This window comes from Macaca mulatta, chromosome 14 (assembly GCF_049350105.2).
Source record: "Macaca mulatta isolate MMU2019108-1 chromosome 14, T2T-MMU8v2.0, whole genome shotgun sequence".
Classification (NCBI taxonomy): Eukaryota; Metazoa; Chordata; class Mammalia; order Primates; family Cercopithecidae; genus Macaca; species Macaca mulatta.
Genome location: NC_133419.1, coordinates 113,082,606 through 113,102,304, shown reverse-complemented (window position 1 = coordinate 113,102,304; position 19,699 = coordinate 113,082,606). Strand labels below are relative to the sequence as shown.

General features: G+C 46.3%; 1 protein-coding gene and 1 non-coding gene across 2 annotated transcripts in view; one reads left to right on the top strand and one right to left on the bottom strand.

The window, feature by feature from the left end:
• Positions 1 to 2,394: 2,394 nt before the first annotated feature.
• The window catches only part of LOC693603 (uncharacterized), a 63,770-nt gene continuing 46,465 nt past the window's right edge, over positions 2,395 to 19,699 (bottom strand). The window contains exon 4 of the mRNA XM_077964286.1: positions 2,395 to 2,625. The gene's annotated coding sequence lies outside the window, so the exon portion shown is untranslated. The remainder of the gene's footprint in view (positions 2,626 to 19,699) is intronic.
• Positions 5,968 to 6,074, top strand: LOC114672599 (U6 spliceosomal RNA). Its single transcript, XR_003722986.1, has one exon. It is a non-coding gene; the product is annotated as a U6 spliceosomal RNA (small nuclear RNA).

Genomic DNA, 19,699 nt, shown 5'->3' with positions numbered 1-19,699 from the left:
TGGGGGGGAAAGGTGTTACAAAAACACAAACAAAATTGGAGCTCCAGGACCAGAGCTTTGAAGATTAAGGAAGATTTTCTTTTACATACAGAAAAAAGAGGAAGAATTCCCGAGGGAGGAGACAAGAGAGCAACATGACGAACAATTAGTAAGGCACAGTGCAGTGAGGACTGTAACATACCTGGAGCAAAACTGGGATGCAGGGGAGGTGGGTTGTGGATTGTACCTGGGGAATGAGTCCTAGATTGATGAATTGTCATTTGACTTTTTCCTAATTCATGCTCACACATAGCCTGATGTATTTCAGAACGTGGCTTAATTGATATTTTAATTATATGCTTCTACCCTGAAACAATTTCCAACGACAGCAGGTACATGAAACAAGATAACACAGTGAAACCACTTAGAGGGCTATGATGTGTTAGACCAAGTACTGTTGGTAAGGTTGTTTTCGTGTTTTTCTAAGATTCCTGGGGCAGATTACTCTGCTCATTCCCATACCTATTTACTGAGGCCCTGCTACATGCACAACTGGGGCCAATGAGCTGGGAGGGCCGGGGGGAAGGGACACAGCAGTACTTCCTCAACACCCAATTTGGTGCCATCCATGGCACGGTGCCACCCACCCTGGCTGAGAATGTGTGAATGTCAGCATCTGTCACTTAGACCAGTGAGGAGGCACTGAAATGGTAAACGCATTGGCATAGCAGTGCTGGGTGGCTGAAGGGTAATGGACTTAGCCTCCACTCCACCTCTCTGCCTAGAGGCCTTGAGGGGCAGCAGCTCTGGATCTCAGTGTTCTCATCTGGAACATTCAGAGATAATGGTGATGGCCCCCAGTATCCGAACTCAGAAGCAGAGTCCCCACACGTGCCTCATGCATTCGTACTGGCCGCCCCAGGGAAAGAGGTACAGGAGCTGCAAGAAGCGCAAAGGAGAGAGGTTTGGACACTCCAGATATCTCGCTGAGCAGCACTTGACAGACTTGCTTTCCTCCCCTGACAGAAAGAAAAAAAAAAAAAAAAAAAAACTGCCAAGGAATCTCCAAGTCCCAGCTTATTCATTAGCGGATACCAAATGCCACATCCATTCATTAACTTAGTAAACATGGATGGAGTATCTTCTGTTTATAGGTAACGCACAAGGCACTAGGCTACCAAGATTTTTTAATAAAATATTTTTAAAATAACAAAAAGACATAGCCTCCCAAAATTCACACAGCATTCTAGCCAAGCTAAAAATAAGAATATTTAAATTTTTAAAGTCAGTGATTTACCTGGTGTCTTCTGGGGTAAAGAAATAATTACAAAACAGTGGTAACAAGGGTTACTTACAAGAGAATCTAAATTTTAGAACGAGGCTCTAACATAGGCCTAGGCACATACAGTCACCGTTCAGTATCCAGAGGGATGGGTTCCAGGATCCCCTACAGATGCCAAAATCCAAGGATGCACAAGTCCCTCACAAAAAATGATGTAATATTTGCATATAACCTATGCACATCCTCCCTTACACTTTAAATCATCTTTAGATTATTTATTATGCTTAATACCATGTAAATGCTATGTAAATAGTTGTTATACTATATTTTTTATTTGTATTTTTTCCAAATATTTTAAATCCAAGGTTGGTTGAATCTGCAAATGCAGAATCCACAGATATGAAAGGTCAACAGTAGTTGGTGTTCAATAAACATTTGTTGAAATAATAAAGGATGGCCGGGCTCAGTGGCTCACACCAGTAATCCCAACACTTTGTGGGGCCAAGGTGAGCGGATCACTTGAGCCCAGGAGTTTGAGACCAGCCTGGCCAACATGGCAAAACCCCAGCTCCACAAAAAGCACAAAAAAATTAGCTGGGCAAGGTGGTGCATGTCTGTAGTGCCACCTACTCGGAAGGCTGTGGCTGGAGGATCACCTGAACCCTGGGAGGTTGAGGCTGCAGTGAGCTGTGATTTTACCACTGCACTCCAGCCTAGGCAACATAGTAAGATCCTATCTCACAAAATAAGTAAATAAATAAAAGAAATAAGAGAGGTTATAAGAACAGGGCCTCATGAAATCATCTAGGAGCAGTACCCAGCCCATGGGTGGGGTCAAAGAAGGCCCCCCGGGGGAGCAACTCCTGATGGCTGCAATTGCCTCAGTTGGATCCACTTGGATTTGCTTTGGGGAAAACCCAGGCTGAGGGGCTGGCAAGAGCTTTGCTTTCTGGGGGGCGTCAGGCAAGAGAGCAATGGCCACATCCCACATTGCCTCTGCTGTGAGTCAATGCTGCCTTTGCCAAGAGATGCCCAAGTAGTATACAATGTTTTTAGGGCTGGGGAGGAGGTGGTGGTGGCAGATGCAGCCTCCTCTCAAGTTGAAGTGTTTGCAAACATGGCCAGTTGGCCACACCTACCTGCTCGGAGGGCGCCTTTCTGGCACCTCCTCTCACTGAGTCCCTGGCTATCTCATTTGGCGAGAGCACAGCAGAATCCAGGCCTAAATTCCTTGTTCCATCTCCTTCCTGTAACTTCCTGATAGAATCATCTTGTCAGGCATTTGTCCACATGCCGGAAGAATGAGCTTGCCCAAGGCCAGCTCCATCAACTCACTCTTTTATCCATGTAGCACTCGAGTCAGGCTGAAAAATAGGATTATTTCACTTTTTAGCTGGTGGGAGTACCGCCTGGCAGAACTGTTTTTGGGAAAGTGATTGGTAATGCAGATGGCACAAGGCAGGGAGAAGAGCACCAGCTCAACCACCCACTCACTCTGGGGCCCTGGGCAAGTCACAGAACATCTCTGAGCCCCCATTTCTCTGAAGCAATTGGAAAGGACAGATCACAGAATGCTCAGGAGCCGAGGGACAAATTATAAGCAGCAGCATAGCAGATGCATCACCCACATCACCAGAAGTGCACACTGTTGGATGCTTCACGTGAGGGCATCTCAAAAAACCCACTGTATTAGGGGCATAGCAGAATAGATGGCACTCAAATTAGATCGTTCAGGGAGAGATTAATAAAAAGATTATGTATGAAGCTGTGAGTGGGACAGAAGACCTTGGGGGAATAGTGCAGTGTTCTGAAGCTAATAACAGCCTTAGCATCCTAATAGGGCAGAACTGGGAGCCCAGGTTCAGGGGGGTGTCTGCAGAGAACCTGCTGGGAGCTGCAACCTTCAATGGAGAGATGCAGCCAGACAATGTCGACCCCACAGGGAGGGAACCAGAGGAATAACTACCCCAGCATCTCTCCCCTGATTCTCTCCAGACTCTTGCCTGGGACTCCCACTCACCAAAGTCAAGCAGACACTGAAAGGTAAGGGAGCCCTTTGATACATTCTACATGCGCCAGCCCCGGAAACAAAGCAGGGTGAAGGAGGATGAGAGGTTGGCTCTGGAGAGACAAATAAAGATATCTAGCACACCCCACAAAAGCAACCCACAAGAAAAAGGGTCAACTTTGAATGCCTACCAAAACAATGAGGGCACCAAAACAGCAAGATCATGACAGTCCCAGCCAAGTAAGCTCTTTCCTGCCCCTCCCGCTTCTTCTATGCTCCAACCAACCCTACAGAGTTCAGAAACTGCAGTTAGTAAGTCAATAGGATTAAGGATGGGATGAGGACGTACCAAGGAGGATAGTAGAGAGCTCATTATGCCTCCTTTTCCCAATGCAGGCTTTTAACCTGACACAGACCACAGATGGAGAACGCATCAGTTAGAGTGTGAGAAGCTGCAGTAACAAACAGTCCCAAACATGCAGTGACTCAACACAGTACAAGTCTGTTTCTTGCTCATGTAACAGTACAGGAAGGTGCCAGTTTAGGGTAGTAGGGAAGGCAGTGGGCTATGCTTCATCCACAGAGTTAGGGTACCAGGCTGATGATCTTTAAGAGACAGCTCCCACACGCAGGCTACGTTGAGGACTTAACACACAGCCATCACAGGCAGGTGCTACTGAGAAACAAAAACACTTCAGTGGCAAATTATAGAGAGATGTGGATCACTCCCATCTCAGCCAACCAGAAAGAGGAGATAATATGAACAAGCACACATGGGAAGTGTTTCAGGGATAGGCCTGGAAATGAAACCTATCCCTCTGTTCACATTCCACTGGTTAGACCTCACATGGCCACTTCTAACTGCAAGGGAGACTGGGAAATGGAGTCTGCTGGCCAGCCATGAGATTAGAACTTTTATTATAAGGGAAAATGGATTTTAGTGGACAGTTGTCAGTCTTTATTACAGAGAAATTTTAAATCTTGAATTTTGCTTCTACACAGAATGGACATTTTAATCACTGACAGAGGCCAGGTGCGGTGGCTCACACCTATAATCCCGGCATTTTGGGAGGCCAAGGCAGGCAGATCACTTGAGATCAGGAGTTTGACACCAACCTGGCCTACATGGTGAAAACCCATCTCTACTAAAAATACAAAAACTAGCCAGGTGTGGTGGCAGGCACCTGTAGTCCCAGCTACTTAGGAGGCTGAGGCAGGAGAATCACTTGAACAGGGAGGTGGAGGTTGAAGTGAGCCATGATCTCACCACTGCACTCCAGCCTGCATGACAGAGTGAGTGAGACTCCATCTCAATAAACAAATTAATTAATTAATTAAATCACTGACAGAGTTTGTTTTGTGATTAAAAGTTATAAGAGAACTTTCCTCATTTGACAGGGAAAAAGGGAGTCAAGACATCTGCCCTAGATTTACCAAAGGAACAAAACAGTACCAGGCAGAGAGCAGGTTTGAGTCAACTTGAACAACAGTTTGAAAAATAGTTCGGAGGTTGTTTGTTTACACTTTGGGGATTTCCACTTGCGCAGTGCGCCAGTTATTCTGTGATCAGAATATGTGTAAACTTTTTCTCTCTCTTTTCACTTCTCTGAGAGAAATTTTCTAAATTGCTTAAAATAAATGTTACTTTTAAATGAAGAAAACTATTAAAAATGTATGTATTTTTTAAAAGTCAGTGAAGTTACTTGATCTTCTTATTCTGACTGCATTCAGTTCTTTACTGACCACCAGTCCCCTATGCTTTAAAAAGCCATGTGTAATATCATCTTACATATCATTTTTCCTCCATTAGTGGTGTCTTTTTTGCTCACGTCAACTCAACACTGTTCAATCCCATTTGACTCTTCCTCCCTCACCCCAGCACCCAGTTGATGACTAACACCTTGTTATGCACAGGGAAGTTGGTCATGGCAGCTGGGGAAGGGGACAGAGGGCTGAGGACGGCAGAGCAGAGCATGCAGGCTACGTTTAGGACTTACCAATGCACAGCCATCACAGGCAGGTGCTACTGAGAAAAAAGAAAAAGAAAAAAAAAAAAAAAACCACTTCAGTGGCAAATTATAGAGAGATCTGGGTCAGGATCCAGGTAAAACCAGTAAAGAAGTTTTCCAGGGATGACAGCGCTCATGGATGTCATTCAGAGACCAAGTCCAGGGCATGCAATTTAGACAGTGTATGGCTTAATCCTGCCTCAGTTCTTTTTTTTTTTTTTTTTTTTTTTTTTTTGAGGCGGAATTTCACTCTTGTTGCCCAGGTTGGAGTGCAATGGCACGATCTCGGCTCACCGCAACCTCCGCCTCCCAGGTTCAAGCAATTCTCCTGCCTCAGCCTCCCTAGTAGCCGGGATTATAGGCATGTGCCACCAGGCCCAGCTAATTTTGTATTTTTAGTAGAGATGGGGTTTCTCCATGTTGGTCAGGCTGGTCTCGAACTCCTGACCTCAGGTGATCCACCCGCCTCGGCCTCCCAAAGTGCTGGGATTATAGGCGTGAGCCACTGCGCCCGGCCTCCTGCCTCAGTTCTAAGTAACTCTCCCTACCAACCACACGCCACTCCCAACCCCACCTCCACTGCCGTCATCATCTGCATTTGATGTCCAAGCTATACATGGTGAAGCCAGGAACCAAACCAAGAAGTCAGTTCAAAACTGTAACCACTCTACACTGAAAATAATGCTCCCGTGCTCGCTTCAGCAGCATATATGCTAAAATTGGAATGATACAGAGAAGATTAGCATGGCCCCTGCGCAAGGATGACACGCAAATTCGTGAAGCATTTCATATTTTTTTCTTTGACAAACCTGATAAAAACAAGCAATGGGGAAAGAATTCCCTATTTGATAAATGGGGCTGGGAAAACTGGCTAGCCACATGCAGAAAACTGAAACTGGACTCGTACCATTACGCCTTATACAAAAATTAACTCAAGATGGATTAAAGACTTAAATGTAAGCCCTAGAACCATAAAAACCCTAGAAGAAAACCTAGGCGATACCATTCAGGCCATAGGCATGGGCAAAGACTTCATGACTAAAACACCAAAAGCAATGGCAACAAAAGCCAAAATTGACAAATGGGATCTAATTAAACTAAAGAGCTTCTGCACAGCAAAAGAAACTATCATCAGAGAGAACAGGCAACGTACAGAATGGGAGAAAATTTTTGCAATCTACCTATCTGACAAAGGTTTAATATCCAGAATTTACAAGGAACTTAAACAAATTTATAAGAAAAAAACAAACAACCCCATCAAAAAGTGGGCAAAGGATATGAACAGACACTTCTCAAAAGAAGACATTTATGCAGCCAACAAACATATGAAAAAAAGCTCATCATCACTGGTCATTAGAGAAATGCAAATCAAAACCACTATGAGATATCATCTCATGCCAGTTAGAACGGCAATCATTAAAAAGTCAGGAAACAACAGATGCTGGAGAGGATATGGAGAAATAGGAATGCTTTTACACTTTTGGGAGTGTAAATTAGTTCAACCATTGTGGAAGACAGTGTGGCAATTCCTCAAGGATCTAGAACTAGAAATAGCATTTGACTCAGCAATCCCATTACTGGGTATATACCCAAAGGATTATAAATCATTCTACTATAAAGACACATGCACACGTATGTTTATTACAGCACTGTTCACAATAGCAAAGACTTGAAACCAACCCAAATGCACATCAATGATAGACTGGATAAAGAAAACGTGGTACATATGTACCATGGAATACTATGCAGCCATAAAAAAGGATAAGTTCATGTCCTTTGCAGGGACATAGACGAAGCTGGAAACCATCATTCTAAGCAAACTAACACAGGAATGGAAAACCAAACACTGTGTGTTCTCACTCATAAGTGGGAGCTGAACAATGAGAACACATGGACACAGGAAGGGGAACATCACACACCAGAGCCTGTCAGGAGGGATAGCATTAGGAGAAATACCTAATGATGATGGGTATTTCATTATCATTAATGATAATGAATAGCTTTAGGCAACCTGGAGGTCCTGGTTGGATGATGGATTGTGATTAAAAGTTATAAGAGAACTTTCCTTATTTGACAGGGGAAAAAGGAGTCAAGACGTCTGCCCTAGATTTACTAGATGATGGGTTGATGGGTGCAGCAAACCACCATGGCACGTGTATACCTATGTAACAAACCGGCACATTCTGCACATGTATCCCAGAATTTAAAGTATAATAAAAAATAAAAGAAAAGAAAAAAAAAGAAAAGAATGCTCCCACTGCAATTGATGAAATTATACATGTACAGTGCTTACACTAGCTCTGTGAGTTTGCTAGGGCTGCCATAACAAGATATTGCAGACTGGGTGGCTCAAACAGAAATGTCTCACAGTTCTGGAGTCTGGGAAGTCCAAGATCAAGGTGTCAACTGATTGGTTTCTTCTGAGGGCCATAAAGGAAAGATCTGTTCCAGACCTGTCTCCTCAGCTTGTAAATGGCCATCTTCTTCCCACGTCTTCACGTGGTTTTCCCTCTGTACACACCTGTGCCCTAGTCCCGTTTTGAAGGGATGCAAGTCATACTGGATCAGGGTTCACCCTAATGACTTCAGTTTACCTTACTTGCCTGTATAAAGACCCTGCCTCCAAATATAGTAATGTTCTGAGGTACTGGGGGCTACAGCTCAAATATCAATTTGGCCAAGGGTGGCTAGGGGGTCACAATTCAGCCCATGCTACTAGCTAAGTGATCATAGCTATTACTAGGATCCTGGAATTCAAGGACCCCCATAATGTCAACATCCAAATCAACTTTCCATTCAACTTTATGTTTCTTACCCCCATCCGAATCAGAGGTTTACAGGCACTTTTGACCAAAACACCACAAACATTCCCTCCTGCAAGCATTTTCTCTACTGTGATGGCCCACCCTGTAATCTACCTTGTGAGGACAAACACACCAAACTCTCCTCATAGTGAAAGATGCAGCTCAAGCCCCATCCTGTATTCTACGTCCCCTTTACAGGTTAGGAAACTGAAGCTCAGAGTGGTTAAGTAATCGTGTCCAAGTTCACCCAGCAAGCGAGGCAAGAAATGCGATCCTAACTCCACCCATCTAACTCCAGGTACAACGGTCCCTCCATGCTGAACTCCTACAGCAACCCTGGCCTGAAGCACTCGCAGGGCAGTGAAGCTTGCAACGTCCTGATGTCCTCTTCATCGTCACCTGGAGATTTCAGTTTGAGCTTTTAAATCCTTATTATCAAATTTCTATCCACATATCTTTTCCTCCTACCTATATTTTCAGCACCTTGAAACAGGAATGGACTTTTCACTTATGCAGATCCCTTCATAGCCACTGGCAGGGCTCGATGGAGATGGCTGATGTTGGTGTAGGGCCAGCGTGGGGGTCATTCTCTGAAACCTAAAACACGTACCCACTCCTGCAGGGAAGTGCACACGCTCCTCAGAGAGCTGGCTTTAGCCAGCTGGACAGATGGGGCTCTGCCTCCTCCAAACACAGTGGCTTCATGAACCAATTGATTCCAGAGATGGATGCTCTGCCATCCCCTTTCAGCCCCACGTCCCTCCCAGAGCTGGAAGCTGGAGACCAGGCCTAGAGCTGGAAGCTGCAGACCAGGCCTCATGCTTGAGTGGGGCACCCCAGAGCCCAGCTTCTAGAAATAGGGCTGGATATCCACACTGACACATTTGCCTCTGTCTCCTTCTGCTTTCCCCCTTCCTTTCCTGTCCCCAGTCTCTCCTCTCTCCTCTTTCCAGGACCTCCAGGTTGCCTAAAGCTAACCTCTGCTACTTAGTGGCTACTGTAGGCCAGGCACTACTCTAAGCACTTTAGAGCTGTAACCACTGCATTAAGCAAGAAGGACTCAGGAAGTGATGTCACAAAGGTATTTTTACTCTGAGTCTCACAATTTATTTACGCCTCCTCGGTGGCGGTGGGCTTTCTTGGATAAAAGCTCAGTCCACATGGTTCTTTCCATTAGCTGTGTCACCATGGGCAAAATGCCTAACCTTGCTAAGCCTCCACAACATAGTATCTACATTACAGAATAGTTGTAAAATGAGACTTAGTAAAGGATTTGTAAAGGGCTTAGACAGGTAACCAGCATTTGATAAAAATCAGTGTCTGCTGCTGCCGCTGCTGCTGCTAATTCACGCATTTGTTGTGCTCCTTCCCTGATGTAGTCACTGTGCTGGCTCTGAGATAAAGAATGGAGGCAGATGCGCTCCTTCCCCAGAAGGAGCTCATGGCCTGGTGAGGGAGGCAGGTAGATGAGTTGATGGATAAGAGCGAGGCATGAGGCAGGTGCGATGAGAGGGTGAACATGGGGCCAGGCAGTAGAAAAAGGATCCCCTGTGACCACTTCCTTCCAGGCTTGGCTTTGGCTTTGCTGACCCATCCCTTGCTCAATGCCCCAGGATAAGAAGTCCACCTCTAACTTCAACATCCCGGATCATCCATTGACTCAGAATCACCGAGTGATGCTGTGGTGGCAGGAAGCGGCCCAGTGAGGAGATGGCTGTGTTTGTAGCTATCTGAAATACCTGCTCTCTAAAAAAGAAAAAATAAGTATCTTCTGAACCATAAATGCTGCTGGTAAAGGCTCAGAGATGGCATATGTCCCCCAGATAAGTTAATCAAGCTTATAATGGGCTCCTCACGCATCACCAGAGGCTGCCTGGGAAGGCAGTGCACCTCCCTGGGACTGAAACCATGTCATTCCACCCTTTGAGCCAGCTCAGTGACCGGCTCAACTCAGAGGGAGCTGGCTTCCCTGCCCAGAGAGCTAGCCTCCGGTGCTAGCACCACCAGAGCTCCCAGGCTCTCCTCTCTCACCAGAGATGCTGCTGTATTCCAGGCAGGACCTCCCTAGGAAGAATCAAAGCCTCACAGGGCTGGGGCCCAAGGACGCTCTGGCCTGTTGTGGAGACTGTGACTTTCAGCATGAAAGCCACAAACCTACTGGAGGTCTCCCACCTCATTTTCACTGCACCCTTCCTCCGACACCTTCCAGGCCCAGGCAGGGGCCAGCTTCTTGCCCCACAGGCCTCTGCCAGGTGCCTGGCATCTTTTGTCCATCTGCATCCTCACTGCCCCACCCTTGTTCAGATGTGCCTTATGACCCAGCTGGACTGTGGCAAACAGCACCTACTGGCACTCTTCCCTCTAACCTCATGCCTCCTGACGCCACTTTGATACCTGGGAGACGGGGATATTTAGCTCTCTCCAGGCCATTCCCCTCCTCAGAAATCTCCCCCAGCTCCACCCTGCCCAGCAGAGGGACAGACCCATGGGCTCAGGTCAGACGCAGTGTGCAGATTGGTTTTGTTTGACCTGCGTAGTGTTTTTTAAATTTTTGAATAATTTTAAAATCAGAAAATGCATATAAAACTTCAGGTTTCTGGCTTGTCTCGAGCACCAGGAAAGCTAGCAAGGGTCCGTATGTCTACCTGGAGTCATCAGCCGGATCTGGGTCGCAGCAGCTGCCCACCCCACCAGCTTCACCTGTTCACCCACATCATGGCTGCTGTAGACACGGGAGTGTGGGACCCCAGCCAAACGTTTAAGTCCAGACTCTTTGGGCTCCTTCCCTTAATCCCTTCCTAAGTCTTCCTCCTAACCTGGCCTCTCACTATAGACAGAGTGAGCACATGATGTATCTTTCAAACTGGAACAATTTTGAAAGTAAAAAGGGACACCAGGAATCATTAACAGTTGTTCATTGATCCACAAAAGTCATAAAGTGGGACTTTTTCTGGGCAACCTGGGCATAAGGTCTCCCAAACTACTGGCCCCAACTTGGGCATCACACACCCCAAACTCCAGCCAAGACACACTGCTCATGCTTCCTTAATGGAGCCTACATTGGCAGGTCAGCGCTTTCACCCCTGTTGTTCCTGCTTCTAGAGATATCCTTCCTTCCCATCTCAGCCTGTCAGGATTCAGCCAGCACTTCAAAGCCCAGACCAAATGTGACTGCTTCCTGGAAGCGCTTCCGTGTTTCCTACTTGGAATTCCACTTCCCTCTTCTGAGTGTGTAAATCTGCTACGACCCTTCCTTGTGCCTCACGTTAGAATCATGCCACACCTTCACTCAACAAACCTTTATGGACCACTCAGGATCCTGCAGTGAGCAAGGCCAAAGTTCCTCCCCTCGGTGAGCATGTATTTGACTGCACGTGTCATCCTCGCTCATTAGCTTATAAACTTCTCAAGGCCAGGAATTGCGTGTGGAAGGTCTGGTGCTCTGAACCCAACAGATGATCAAGAATATTTGCCACATTAAATTGTAAAGACCTCTCTGAGCCTTATCCTCCTCATCGGCCACAGGGGGACCATACCCACCCTTCTTCCCTTCCAGCATAGCTCTGAGGCTTCATGAGAAGCCGACGGATGGTGCTTTGTAAAGTTAAAAATATTTTAGCGCTATCGAGTTCTAAAAACAGTAGCTACTGAGCAATGCAAACTGCGGTCAGCACATCCTGTATCACCTCCTTTTAAATGATAGACATTATCATTCCCTGTTAACAGAGGAAGAAACTGAGGCTCAGAGAAATTGATTGGCTGGTGAGGGAGAGGCAGGCTCAGTCCTGAGTCTGTTTGGTGTTTGGCTCTGGACTCTGAATGTTTCTGCCACACCATGCTGAAAATTAACTGGATTCCAGTGTGACCCAGTTTCTCCTCTTAGGAACAAGAAGGACTAGAAGTGCATCTGAGGGAAATCTAACTTTAGCATCCTCCTGGGAAGTACCTTAGCAGAGACCGTTTCCACCCTAAATGACAGTGGAGAACATAAACAGTGACTGGCATGGAGGGACCAAGATGTCTGGGTCTCTGGGCCTAAACCTGTCTGCCCCCACCCCCACTCTGCCTCCAGCATCCCCCATGGACGTTGCCCCCTTGGCCTCTCTGGGCAGTGGGGACCTTCAGAGGCTGCAGCAGGCCTGGTCTAGGGCTGTGACAGGTGATAAATCTCCCTGAAGAGGCGGGTCCTATCTGTGAACGTCCCCTGCCGTACCCCCCAACACGCACACAGGTCTGGAGACTCCATTTAGCACAGGGGAGGGAGGGGATAGTGGCAGGAGAAGCACAGTGTTCTCAGTTCACCTGCTGAGATTGTGAGTACCTTTCACCTGGGGCTGTTTTCCAGGCCTGAAGTCAGTGCCTGGCTCTCTGCAGGGCCTCTGGTCATTGCCAGGAAGAAGCACAAATTGGGTTAAAAAGCCATGCTACCATGATTCCAGAACTCCCATTCTGTGAGGCTGTGCTTCCCATGTCAATGAACAGCCAACTCCCTGTAAATGTCTGGTGGTTTCTATAATTACTTTGGGAAAATGTCATGTTTGCCACTGTGCTATTAGTGTAGCACACAGGCTAAGATGCAAACAACTCCACACCAACATAAATATTTTTAATGGCGCTGTTCCAACTCTCTGGTGCATGTGCTTCCAGATGATCACACAAGAGAAAATCAAAAAGAAGGATCTTCTGTTATGAAATGTAGTCATACGGAGGCTGCGTCTGAAGACAGACAGTTCCAGTCGGCTGTGAAATCCAGTGTGATCCTGCATTTGAAGCCATATTTATTCTCTCTTGCTTGAGACTTGATCACTACCTGATTTGACTGTGAAACAAAATGCTGGATATTTAAGCAGTTTTCACAGGAACCCTTAGCAAATGTATCATAGGAACTGAAAAAGGGAAGAATCAGGCTGACCTTTGGGTGAGTCAATATACTTCCTTGGGCCTAGGTCGTCCCATCTATAAAATAGGGATAAAATGTCAACTGACCAAAGTGAAAATGACTTTCTTGCACTTCCTTCAAGCTCTGAAATACATGATGCATTGAAGGCTTGCGATTTCACGCCAAAATAACCTGCAGATAAATGTCAGGATTAGCCAAGGGGGCTGGCTCACGCTTGTAATCCCAGCACTGGAGGCCAAGGTAGGGGGATCACTTGAGGTCAGGAGTTAGAGACCAGACATAGTGAAACTCTGTCTCTACTAAAAATAGGACAACATGGTGAAACCCCATCTCTGCTAAAATACAGAAAAATTAGCCGGGTTTGGCATTGTGTGCCTGTAGTCCCAGCTACTCGGGAGGCTGAAGCAGGAGAATTGCTTGAACCTGGGAAGAGAAGGTTGCAGTGAGCCGAGATCATGCCACTGCACTCCAGCCTAGGTGACAGAATGAGACTCCATCTCAAAAAAAAAAATTAGCTGAATGTGGTGGGGCATACCTGTAATCCCAGCTACTTGAGAGGTTGAGGCAGGAGAATTGCTTGAACCTGGGAAACGGAGGTTGCAATGAGTCAAGATCGCACCACTGCACTCCAGCCTGGGCAACAGAGTGAGATTTCATCTAAATAAATAAATAAATAAATGCCAGGATGCCCTATAGTTTCTGCTGACTCTAGGAGAAGTGGTCAGGCCTGCCCTAACATTGGCAAGACCCAGGGCAAGATTACAAATGGAGACCCATGTGTTACAGGTCACATTTAGAAGTTAGAAATCAAGTTAATAAACCATTAAGTAAAAGATGTTTTTGTTCTTCTTCCTTGACAAAATAGGCCTTCAAAATGACCTGGAAGGCCAGGATGGACTTTAGAATTCTTGACTCCTTAGGGTTCCACACCACGGTATTATAGTTGGAAGAGCCTGCCCCAGCTTCTACCCTTTTCTCCCACTCCTGTCTCCGTCTCATTATCTCCATCTCAAGGGGCCTTGCACACCTGCTTGTGAGCAATGCAGTGTGCATGTCCATGCTCTATACACGCACACACACACATGCACACATACACAACCAACAGTTCCAGGAGTGTGTGCACTAGCAGCATAATCCATTCTCCAGAGAATGGACCTGGGAAAGTTAATGGACTTGGGGCTCTTTGAGCTGGAAATCCCAGGGTCTTGTGTATCCTTAGAGTAACTGAGAAGAGGGAGCACTTCCACTGGTTCCACACCCTACAGAGAACTCTAAGCCCGTGGGAGGCCAGAGTGGGGCCAAGACAAGGACTCCTCTTGACTGGAACTAAAGGCAGCTCTAGAGGTGGTGCAAATGACGTGCCATTGGCAATGGCTACTTTCCCCAATATATAAAGAACTCCTTCCAATCAGTGAGGGAAAGTGATAGAGACTCCTCTACAGAAAGTGAAGAGACTTCATTTAAAAGAATATGAATGGCAGCCAGGCACCGTGGCTCACACCTGTAATCCTAGCACTTTGGAAGGCTGAGGCGGGCAGATTACCTGAGGTTGGGAGTTCAAGACCAGCCTGGCCAACATGGTGAAACCCCATCTCTACTAAATATACAAAAAATTAGCTGTGTGCAGTGGTGCGCACCTGTAATCCCAACTACTCTGGAGGCTGAAGCAGGAGAATCACCTGAACCTGGGAGGCGGAGGTTGTGGTAAACCGAGATAACACCACTGCACTCCAGCCTAGGGTACAGATCAAGACTTTGTACCAAAAAAATTTTAAAAAAGAATATGAATGACCCCTAAAAACAAAAAGGTTGGAAGTTTGGTAGCACATTTTGTCGACAAGGGTGTGAGCAGCAGACATTCTCATCCCACTGCTGGTAGGAGTGAAGGCGGTGTGAGCTCTTGGAAACACATATTAGAAACTACTAGAAAACTTACAAATGCATATACTCCTTGACCCAGCGATTCCACATCTAGTTATGGAAGCTTGAGAAACTCTTCAACAGGAAAGAATATTAATTGCAGTATATCTTGTGATGGCAAAATACTGGAAGCAACCTAAAAGTCTGCCAGTGTGGAAGTGGTTAACTCAGCAATGTCCTCCGTCCAATAGAATGGCATGAGGCAGATCTATATGAGCCCATACATGGAATGGTCTTCAATAGACATTGCTAAGTGTTGAAAGAAAAGTGCCCAGGACAGTGGCGGTGTGCTGAAATTTGTGTGAAAAGAAAGAACTCACATACACATACATACATATTCATTGTGCAAAAGCTCTCTGGAAGGACAAACAAGAGACTATTAACAGAGGCTACATTCAAGGAGGGGATCTGTCTGGCTGGGGAGAGCTATGAGTTGGAGACTTACTCTTTTATTGTATCTCTTTTGTGCCTTTTGAATTTGTACCATGTGTATGTTTTATTTATTCCAAAATATTCAAGTAATAAAAAATAAAACACTTAGCTCAACACCCTATCTGTTCCTTTTTTTCTCTTTGTTTCTTTCTCCTTCTCCTTCTCCTTCTTCTTTTTTAGAGGAATACAGTGGTATGATCATAGCTCATCTCCCTGGGCCCAAGCAGTCCTCCCACCTGAGCCTCCTGAGTAGCTAGAATAACAGGCACACACCACCAAACCCAGCTAATTTTTTTTTTATTAGAGATGGGTTCTCCCTATGTTGCCCAAGCTGGTCTCAAACTCCTTGAGCTCAAGCAATCCTCCTGCCTTGGTCTCCCAAAGTGCTGGAATTACAGACATAAGCCACCAAGCCTGGTCTGGCCCTTTTTCAACAGTAGTTGTCTTTTCTACCTTATGCCATCATCATTTATACACTATTTTTGCATCCTCATCTATATTTTACAGTTTGTGAGGGCAGAATTCATGTCGAATAATAACTAACATTTTTGAGAATCTATCATATGCCAAGCCCTGTTATCAATTCTTTATGTGCATTATCTCATTTATTTCTCTATAATCACCTCTGGTAGTAGGGACTGTTATTATCCTCATTTTACTAGCAAGGCGTTAAAAAGAAAACTTCCCTAAGGCCACCTAGGTATGTGCTGCAGACGCTGTCTGATCCCAAGACTGTTTGACCCCAGTTCTGTCTGACTTCAAGTTTGCCTTAATCATTGTACATAGCAGCTCATTCTTCCTCTGATACACACACACAGTACCTGAAATCGGTAATGCATAAGTGAATGAGTGAGTAAATGAGTGATGTACCCGCCGCATCAACAGTTATCCTGCTTGTTGTGCTTCTAGGTCATAGCATGCTATTCCTAGATTTAGGGAGGACTTCCTTACAAATAACCAAAGGTTTCCATTCCCTGCTACTGCCTGGAGGGAAATATGGAGATGGAATTTACCAGCTAAGGAAGATGAAGGGGCTGGTGGTTTCACATAAGACAGGATATTTTTTAAGCAACGGTGCTGGGGATTAGACAAGAGCCTGAGGGCCTATTCTATCACTTCTGCATGAAGCATAGGTCACATCTCAAAGCTCTGAAATGTCAGAGAGCTGACTGTATGGTCCCTGGTCCTACAGAGCCCAAGGGTCCCTTCCAACAGCAGGGCAGCCTGTACATGCTTATCCTGCAGTCTGAGGGCCGAGCAACCGTGAATCCCATGTGGGATAGCCCTGTCTGAGCATAGAAACAAAGGTTTCTGGTCCCCTCTACCAAAACAAAATTGCCGACATGTTCGTGTACCTGTTTGTTTTCCACACTCCAAACAAAGACCACTGTGAGCTTCCATAAGACAATTTGAACCAAGCCTCATGATCCTTACACACAATTCTGTCTCCTCCTCTTGCATGATTTATATGGGGTTTAAATAATAAATCGCATGGATGCTGTAGAATTTATAGTGCTCCAAGTAGGTCATTAAATAAATCACTGTATAATTTATATAAACGAACCTAAATCATGCAGTAGGAGGACTTCATTAGAAAATCAATCCTGTGAGTGGATAAACATGAGGACCGGCAGGTGCACTGTTGCTTTTGAAAAGTCCCTGCGTCTGTGACCGCATGTGAAGGTGCTCTGTGCTGGAGGGCACTCACTTCTCCCAACTCCACCCTCCCCCTGCTCGGTTGTGGGTGCTCCCAGGAAGCTGGGTTCAGGCTTGCAGTCTCCAAGAAGATCTGCTTCCACCTCTGAGTTCCCAAGCTCTTCTAGCAGGAGTCCACACAGCCACAAGGACTAGGTCACCTCACAGGCAGCCAGCCTCTTACCATTTCCATGGCAGAACTGAGGATAAAAGATAAGGCTTGGTGCATTCTGAGTAAGGAAATCCACAGGGCTCCTGCTAACTACAAGCCCAGTCTTGGCTTGAACACAGGCCAAGAAAGAAGTCCAAATATCTTTGGCTGGCAGGAGTGTTCACCTTGCCATGGGCAGATGTCTGCTTGATGCTGCTGCCCGCCAGCTGTGCTTCCCCCAGCCTCCCATGGAGAATGTATTCCAGTCTCCATCAGGAACCCATTCTTGAGGGGACATATAGGACAGATGGGTCCAAGAGGCAGGTCTGATTAGGACAGCTTAAACCCCTCAATTCCTCTCCAGATCCATTCTGGGACAGGAGAGCCTTGGGATCTCCACCTGGCAAAGAGAAGCACATCATTAACAGCAGCCTGGGGCAGCTCTGCCAATTAGGGTGGGAGGCAGGAGGCTGACGACTGAAGGCAGAGACATTTTAGGACATGGGAATCTCAGGCGAGAGGAGGTCCTGTATTTTTAAAACCTCTGCTTGAGACAGATCATCGAGATTGAGTTAAACAAGATGGAAGATGAACAAATGGCCTATTAATAACAAGCTCTCTGAGAAACTCTACAGGCTCGGCGAGGCTCCCCAGAACCCTGTGGGAAGTTTGGCAACAAGGGAAGCTGAAAGAGTCATGATGTGGCAGGCCATGGGTGTATCCTGTGCTTTTTAGTCACTCTAAGAATATGAGTTTAAAGACTCTGATCCCCCCAACACCTGACTTCCCTAATTCCTTGACTTGCACACTCTGAAATCCTGCAGGTCCAGGGGTCAAAGTGGCTCTTTGCTCCTGAGAGGGGTGGCAGCTGGGGACATGGCCCCAGAGGGCCTGTGAGGACCACAAAACTGCCCACCCCATGGATTGGGGACACGTGCCAGGCTCCTCTTGCCCTCTGCTCCTGTGGGTCACTGTTGCCCAAACACTCACAGGTGGCTGTGCCCATTGTCTTCATTGAGACCCTTTGGTGTTGATGCCTAAGAAATAAGAGAATGAAGCCCTGATAGCTGGGACATCCTTTGAACTTCCCAGATACTGTACAGTCTCTGTCTTAGTGACCTGAGGCCAACAGCTATAGAAAAAAAAAAAACTACCACCTGAACAGCTCACCATCCACCAAATTTCCCCACTGGATCATTGTCTTAGCCCATTTAGGTTGCTATAACCAAATTCCATAACCTGGACAGATTATAAACAGCAAACATTTATTTCTCACAGTTCTAGAGGCTGGGAAGTCCAAAATCAAGGTATGGCAGATTTGGAGTCCACTGAGGGCCCACTTCCTACATGGTGCCTTCTCCTTGTGACCTCACATGGCAGAAAGGGTGAGGAGCTCGCTGGGCACTAATCTCATTCATGAGGGTGGAACCTCATGGGGCATAAACCATAGCAAGTATCGTGATCACCATGGAGGTAGTGGCAGAGGGGACCAGCACACACTGTGCTTCCAAGATCTCATTTACAGTCACAACTGAGATTTTTCCCATTCTGAAAAGTGAAGGAGATAGAAGAAGAGAGAGAAAAAGAAGGAAAGAGGGATAGGAGGGAGGAGGGGGAAAGACTTCTTGTGAATCTACTGACTCTATTAGTCTCTCAAGCTACTACCCTAGGTTTTTTCTCTTGCCTTTATTGCTAATTATTGTTGTCTGTTTGTTTGTTGTTTGCTTGCACTCTTTTGCCCAGGCTTGAGTGCAGTGGCACAAGCATAGCTCACTGCAGCCTCAACTCCCTTGAACCAAAGCGATCCTCCTGCCTCAGCCTCCCACATAGCTGGGACCACAGGCATGCACCACCACTATGCCTGGCTTTTTTTTTTTTTTTTTTTTTTTTTTTTTTTTTTGAGAAACAAGGTATCCTATATTGTCCTGGCTGGTTGAACTCCTGGGCTCAAGCAATTCTCCCACCTTAGCCTCCCAAAGTGCTGAGAGTACAGGCGTGAGCCACTGCACCTGGCCCCAATTACTGCTTTTCTTTTTTTTTTTTTTTTTTTTTTCTTTTTGAAATGGAGTCTCACTCTGTTGCCCAGACTGGAGTGCAGTGGCATGATCTCCCCTCACTGCAACCTCTGCCTCCCAGGTTCAAGCAATTCTGCCTCAGCCTCCCAAGTAGCTGGGATTACAGGGGCCTGCCACCACGCCCAGCTAATTTTTTGTATTTTTAGTAGAGGCAGTGTTTCACTATTTGGCCAGGCTGGTCTCGAACTCCTGACCTCAGGCTATCTGCCCACCTCAGCCTCCCAAAGTGCTGGGATTACAAGTGTGAATCACCGTGCTCAGCCAATTATCGTTTTTTAAGCAAGCCCCACCTGTTGCCTTTTCTGCTCAGGGGCAACTCATCCCTTGGCTCTGTGCCCACTGCTCTCTGAGAAGTTGCCAGCGCCCTCCTCCTGTGTGCTTCTGTTCTCACACATTTCAGCATCCCCACTGCATTCCAAGTGACTGGGTCCCCACCCTGCTGAA